We start from the raw sequence: 6,000 nt of genomic DNA, 5'->3' as shown, positions 1-6,000 counted from the left end.
GAGCAGTTTCTCGGAGATGCCAACTCCATCTGACATGCTCTGCTGTCTCTAAGGTGCGGTTAGCTTTCCTTTTCATGGTGTGCAGGATCTTCCTGACCTGGTGTGGCCATCTCATCCAGCCTCATCTTGAGCTCCAGACAACAGAGAAGCCTGGGCTCAGGAGACACAGCACCCAGGTTCGGGGCCACACAAACCTGAGATCGATTGTGGTGGCTTGAACTTGTGTCAGCTGCACCTTAGAACTATGTCCCTCATCTGCTTGGGTCTCAGGGGAGCCTTTTCTCTTTATTGGTGGATTGGAATGAACATACAAGTTTAATATTTCTCTAGAGATGCACAAGCTATAGCCACTGGATGAATAAGTAGCTCTTCCTGGCAAGCTTTGCATAGATATCTTCATGGTCAAAGGAAATGTCTGTCTCCTGACATTCTGCTGAGAGATATTTCTCAACCGTCTGTCCATCCTGGGCGTCTCTGTGTTATTCATCTAAGGGTTGTCATTAACACAGACAGGTCCAGTCTACAGATAAGGGAAATAATATTTAAAGATTTTTTTCCCCATACGATCTATTTTGGTCATATTTTTCTGTCCCCAGAAGGTGGCCATAAGCTAACCTCCTGTTGTAGCTGCTTTGTCATACTGGTGGTCTGATATCACGCAGGTACATCTATCAAACCTTCTGTTTTGTTGTTGTTTTCTGGAATGTTCTGGAGGTTGCTAGAATACCCAAGCCTACCAGCTATGACTAAGTTGCCCAAACAGTTTGCTGTCCATGTGTGACCATGGCACTGCCAAAATTAGCATGGCCTGGTGGGCTCTCAGTGAGTTTTTGAGTTTTCCCTGTGCCTCAGGAATTTAACAGCCAAGTAACGATGGGGACAATTAATTCTGTCTTTCTTTCTTCCTTTTTTTTTTGGCTGATAGTGCTTTGGTTTTAATTTAATAAAATAAATGTACTTTTAAAAAAATGAAGCAAGCTAAGCATTGCATCCAAGAACCCCACAGACCGACTGTCAGCTTAAACCAATCTGAAACTATGCTTTTTAACACAGACATTGGACATGAAAAAGACCTTGTGGGTCATGAAGCCACCCCCTGCCAATATCAGAGAGGCACTGGCTGCTTTGGGGGCCGTGATTGTCTCAAATTCCCTTCCATCCAAATCAGGGGATGGTTGGGCCAAGTCTGCCTCCTGTTAGTCACGCCCTGTGGGGTGAGACACACCATTGCTCCAGTCCGTAGCCACCCTCTCCAGCATAGCCCTGCTCCACAGTTCCCCTGATCAAAGGGAAATAAAACCATAACCCCCAACCCTACCTGACTCTGGGGTCTGGCCAAAACCCTAGGCCTAGACTGGGTGTCTTAAGGATGTGCTCTGGGAAGCTCATGTATCTTCTAAAAATCCCACCCCAGGCCTCCCACATAGTGTGATGTAGATGGCTTCACCCACCTCTGTTGTTAATCATCTATACCCCATAGCGGTGAAGTCTGCATGTTAACTTCAGCTTCAGCCCCGTCTCCATCCAGGGACAATGGTCCTTCCCAATCCACCTGGAAGACCCCAGGCCCATACAGCAGCTGGCTCTTATTGCTTTGCTTAGGTTCTTACAGAAGAGAGATGGGTGCTTCTTCTCAGTTTTAAAACATGCCTTTCATTGCCAGGGGGCCCAGCCCAGGGTCTCTCTGTCCCGTGAGTCCCTGGTCTAACCTCCTTTGAGGAATGCTGCCTATTGATAACCCAGCTGGTGCTTGCTGCTTTGCTGAGCCGGTTGTCTTGACAAGCAATCTGTCACTCTGTTATTTCCCCCACATTGTTTGACGCTGATGGCACTTTTAGCAAAGAGTCAACTTTCTCTTTTTTTTTTTTAAAAAAAAAAAAAGATGAGGGAGTCACCGAAACAAACACCTAGGTGCCTATTTCTTAGGTTGCTGGGGACCAGGCGTGTAGGACACCTGTACATTTAAAAGAACCAGCCATCTCGTTAACAAATGGCGTGGGATGTGTGGATGCGCATTTGTGCCTTGTCCATGTCAGAACAACTCTTTCCACTGATTTTCCTGCCAGTGTACAAATTCTGCTACCAATATTCCAGAAGCTCCCCAAGTCCATTTGTGGGGAATGGTCTGATTAGTTCTATTAATTAAAACTGGTTTTGCTCACTCTTGCCTTGCCTGACTTCAGGCCTAGTCCTCTTGCAGGCATTATAGATTATGAAACTCATTATGGATATATGATACATGCTTTCCCAGAACCACAAAATGAACTTCTGGTCTAAGAGGAGGCCTTATTTTTTCTCATTTATGAGCTAATTTATTTTTTAAGAGAATCAGAAAATCATAAGAATCAAATATAATCAAATAACAAAGAGATTCTTTGAATAGTAAAGATACAGTCTGGAAACAGAACAAAAAGTGTGAAATGAGTTTTTAAAAATTAAGTCTATATGGGTTTGGGAGAGTGCTCAGTGGTTAAGTGCTTGCTGAATGGATGGAGGGTGGGAGCTTGGATACTTAAACCGCCTCCCCAGGTAAATGCTGTGAGAGTATGGAGGTAATCCTGTTATGCTACCCTCAGGGGAAGAGGCTGGGGATTTTAGAGCACGTTGCCTATCCAGATTAACCATGAAAGCAATTATGGGTTTAATGGAGAGATCCTGCTTCGATGAATGAGATGCAGAGTGATGGAGAACGACTCTTAACATCAGTCTTTTAAGTTCATATGCACATCCACGCATGTGCCCACACATGCACAAAACCATGTACACATGCATGCACCACACACACATGCAGGATTCAAACTAAGTCTATGAAAATTCAGTTTGTGAATTGATGAGGATTTGGACTCTTCTATGGAGAAGAATTGCTAAGTTGCCTTCTAATGCAGACCCAATGTCAGCCCTGTAGAGATTTAGCGTCACAGAACCAGAACCTTGTGTGACCTACAGAAAGTTTTTCCTTACGGTTCTGAAGGCTGAGAGTTCAAGATCAAGGAGCTGGCAGCATGCTTTTCCTAAGGCCCCTGGCCTTGGTTTGCAAGCGACGTCCCACCTTTGTGGCACATCTTCCTACGGCCTTCCCTGCTTGCCCACACAGCCCTGTTGTGTTTTTTCTTGTCCTGATTTCCCCTTTCCTATGAGAACATCATTCTTAATGTGTTAGGGGCTGCCTGTATCAACTCCATTCAACTCCGTCACCACATTAAAGGCCTACATTCAAACACAGTTTGAGAGTTCTGAATGTGGGGAGTTTGACACATCCACTCCATAGACCACAACTGAATCCATCACAGCCTTCCAATTGATCTGAGCTGTTTATTCTACAGCGTTGCCTTCAAGCTGCTGTTATGGGGGGGCAGTCAGGGGTTTTGGTCTTGGAATTCAATCTTCTCCAATACATCCATGATGTAGGAGGGCCTTCTGTCTATGTGCTACTTTCATTGATCAAAGAAAGAGACTGCCTTGGCCTTTGATAGGACAACAGCTTAGATAGGCAGAGTAGACAGAAGAAAATGCTGGGAGAAAGAAACAGAGTCAGGCAGATGCCATGGCTTTCCTCTCTGAGACAGACATAGGTTAGACTCATCCCAGTAAGCCACAGTCACGTGGAGATATACAAATTATTAAAAATAGGTTAATTAAGATGTAAAAGTTAGTCAAAAAGAGACTAGATATAATGGGCCAGACAGTATTTAAATAAATACAGTTTCCACGTAATTATTTTGGGTAAAGCTAGCCAGGCAGCGGAAAGCAGCCTGCCACTCCTTTTACAACACATCCATAACATCCTTCCCAATAGGTTCATGGATGCCACCCCAGTACGCTTTAGTTTTCCTCAATTTCTATGCCAGCTCCTCACCTCACACACCTGACACTCCCACTTTGCCAGCTTTTTATGCTCACACTTCATGTGTGGTCCCTCTGTTCAAAGTATGTCTGTCTCCATCTTCTGGCTTCACTGGGGACAAGAGACCAAGAGCTCAGATTCTAGGAAAACTTTGTGTGCAGAATCAAATGAGGGAATAAAGTGGTCTGCAGATTTAATTTTTAATACATAAATTCTCTCTCAAGTGTTATTGTATATTACCCTTGAAGACTGGACTTACCACGAGGGTAGAAGTATATAGCTTGGACACCGAAGACTGAAAGAACAATTAATTGAATGTAAAACCAAATAGTGGATGCATTTCCAAACTTAGAGGAGATACTTCACTGTGATTTTCAGGATGAGGCCAAGTGGATTTGAACCGTCCTAGAGAAATCAGTAACTCCCTGGGAACAGGGACATCTCCCCTGGCTTCCTCACCTCCTGCCATGTCACATGCTTTAAACACACAACTTCCTGAAAATGTCCATGGAAGTCATATCATTTGGGGCTGGCAACATAATTCGGCAGACCTGGAGCTCATCCTCAGAGAGATGCCAGAAGAAGAAACCATTCCTGCAAACATGGGGCCAAGGTCAAGGGTACCTAGGGGTCCTTCTGCTGTGATATTATTGAGGGGAAAGATCGTTTCTGGTATAGTTAGAAAAACACCCTTGTCAAGGAGACCATATTGATCAAATTCGAGGAGGAGGACAGAGGGGTCTAAATGTTGAAGTCTTCTGAGGCAGAAGCAAATGAGTTCAGTGTCCAGTCAGACCATGCTCTGCACCTCTCCACCCCTCATCTGTAAGGGGCGCCACACTCAGCCGCCTTGCATGGCTTAAATGTCCACTGTGGAACCCTCTTGGCACAGTTTGTGACACGTGGTGGCCTCTTAAGATGACTCTACGTTTTGCTCCCATGCAAATTTGACAGACTGCATAGGAGGAAAAAGAGCTGAGGAAACTAGGAACACGGACAGACAGAAAAAAAGATCTAAGAGCTGACAGTGGTCTGAAGCCTAGAGTGGCAGTCATGCGTATCTGAGACATACACAGGATGAGCGTGGAACAGTGCTGTGGCAAGACGCCAGGATTCTGCCACCAGCAAAGTGCAGGCTTGGGATGGAGTGCACAGATGCCTTGCGGGAGAGGAGACTTCCCATTATGGTCAATCTGAGAAGTAGCTTAAGTTCATGCCAGACAGATGACGTGGCCTAGCTCACCTCCATAAAGCACCATTGAGTGGATAGGATGCATGGACTTTGCAGAAAGCTCCCTTGAAGTGGCCTTTGCTGAGTGCCAGCAGGAAGAAAGGACTCAAGCCAGAAGGACCAGAGGAAAGAATTCTAAATCTGTAACTCCGGTTGCCGCCAGAGCCATTGAGGTGTCAGTAGCCACTGGAGGGACACAACAGGAGAAAGCATAGTAGGGAAGAGTGTGGGTAAGGTGTGATGCCATGTGGAAGAAAGGAGGGGCACAATCTCAGGACACCTTGGGGAATGCCCTTCACTCCTCCAACCTAACAGTATATAAACAGTATATAAACACGGACTCCTCTCCTAGCTACCAGTACATGGAAGCTTGTGTGTTCTGTGTGGGTTCAACCTACTGCCCCCACTCCAACTCTCCTCTTGTTGCTTTCGGTCTGAAACTCAGAATCCTTAATACATTCCTCTCAAGATCAAAAGGAATTCCAGAAAGAGGGAGAATCCGTTTTGTTTTCTGTACAGCCATATACCAGATTGCGAAGATTAGATTAATGACAGACCTCATAGGCGACTGTGGCTCCATGTGATGAAGTCATCCAGTGACATCAGAGCCAGCTTCAGTTCTTCACCCGGCAGCAGGGATGCCTCAGAAAGCATCCCTCAGAAGTCTGGCTGTGCATGACCCCCCCCCCACATTTCTGCACTCACCGCCAAAGACTAGTGTGCCCATTTTACAGGAAGAGCAGGCACATGAAGCTCTAGGCAGGACACACCCAGGATACAGGTTCTCGGGGGAATCAGTAATGTACTTCTGTAATGTTAGAAATCAGAGTGTCCTTGGATATTGAACCCATCCAACTCACACGTTCTGATGTGTCTCTGGTATGGGGAAGCAAGGACATTGAGGTAGAGCCGAAACTCACTCTTT

Source organism: Myodes glareolus, chromosome 11 (assembly GCF_982192425.1).
Source record: "Myodes glareolus chromosome 11, mMyoGla1.1, whole genome shotgun sequence".
In the NCBI taxonomy this organism is placed as follows: Eukaryota; Metazoa; Chordata; class Mammalia; order Rodentia; family Cricetidae; genus Myodes; species Myodes glareolus.
The sequence above is the reverse complement of the archived record's forward strand: the minus strand, read 5'-3'. Positions refer to the sequence as shown.